This window comes from Cryptotermes secundus, unplaced genomic scaffold (genome assembly GCF_002891405.2).
Source record: "Cryptotermes secundus unplaced genomic scaffold, Csec_1.0 scaffold5794, whole genome shotgun sequence".
Lineage (NCBI taxonomy): Eukaryota > Metazoa > Arthropoda > Insecta > Blattodea > Kalotermitidae > Cryptotermes > Cryptotermes secundus.
In genome coordinates, this window is record NW_019730081.1 from 1 (window position 1) to 1,441 (window position 1,441).

At 39.0% G+C, this 1,441-nt stretch overlaps 1 long non-coding RNA gene across 1 annotated transcript in view; it reads left to right on the plus strand.

The window, feature by feature from the left end:
* Positions 1-188: 188 nt before the first annotated feature.
* LOC117282436 overlaps positions 189-1,441 on the plus strand; it is a 5,160-nt gene continuing 3,907 nt past the window's right edge. The window contains exon 1 of the long non-coding RNA XR_004513172.1: positions 189-304. This is a non-coding gene — a long non-coding RNA (uncharacterized LOC117282436). The remainder of the gene's footprint in view (positions 305-1,441) is intronic.

A 1,441-nucleotide genomic window follows, 5' to 3' on the forward strand; every position in this document is an offset into this window, starting at 1 on the left:
ATCATAACTGAAGCCAATTCTTTGTCACTCTGAGCAAGTGATCTCAGATTACTGACACTTTTTTTTGCCAAGGAACACTTGCTTCATTTATCATAAGATGTACCATGCATTCATCCCTCAAAAACTGCATCAACATAACTTTCTCGTGTGTCATCACAAGTTGGCTTGTCACTGCATCACCAGAACTGATCCTGCTCCATGGTCCTGGAATATGTATTCCATTTTGTGTGTCTTCACCATATAAAGTAGTAGGCAGTGCATGAATGGATTTGCAAGTTGCAGATGTCCTCAGAAAAGTGTGAAGGTAGGCTGATGCTGTGTATTCTATGTGCTTAAAGAAGAGAATATGCAGTGAAATCATCTGGCTCAGGATAGGGGCCAGTGTCTGGCCGTGAATGTTAATGAACCCTTGCATTNGAGTGCACAAGTGGATTTGCAAGTTGCAGTTGTCCTCATAAAAGTGTGAAGGTAGGCTGATGCTGTGTATTCTATATGCTTAAAGAAGGGAATGTGCAGTGAAATCACCTGGCTCAGGATAGGGGCAGTGTCTGGCTGTGAATGGTAATAAACCCTTACATTTCATAACATGTTGGTAATTCATTGAGTAGCTGAGCAACTAGTAGCTTCTCTGGAAAGGTGTAGCCGTGTTAAGTTGGTTAGTATTTGGCATTAGAACTTCCAGATTGATTGTCTGGAACTGGAATTTGTTGTTGACCCCACCCTGCTGAAGCAACCCAAATGTGTCTCCGATTGTTAGTAAGTCTGGGTGCTCTTCTTATACAGTTTGTTTCACGAAGTTTTACCCCCACTTAGGGAGGGCATTCCTGAGGTAATTTGGAACAAAAAATATTAATGTACTAATGGTATCCAACTCATAATTAAAGAGATACAGTAATTTGAAAACTGGCGAAAAATCTTTTTTTTCTTCGAATTTCATTAAAAACAAATCAGAAATACAATACAAACGCTTTTTAAATCATTAATGTTTTAGGAAACAAGAATTCTAAAACCATTTTTTTTTTAATTTATTAATTTTGCATTTTGCAACATTTTTCAACGATTTTATGTTACAAATTACATTACTTTCAGCATCCCATTCCGTAAACATACCAATGGTTGCATGTCACACCCTCTATCAATCTGTTTCCTTTAAACTGTAGTGCTTTAGAAGACGACTGGATTTACATAAGATTTTCAGAAATTTCTGCCTGCACGTTAGTACAACCTGTCGCACGCGTTGTACCGCGCTCGTAGCATTTTGCAGTTCCACAAGTGTGTTCTTTATTGTCATTGCCGCGTCCAGAATACATTCAAACAACACTTCACGTGTTTGTACCTTTACCTGGTACACCATGTCCTTCATCCAGCCCCAAATGCAATAAAATGAATGGCCTGATTAGCTGAGCATACAGAACACCACACCAGACATTGACACTGAATC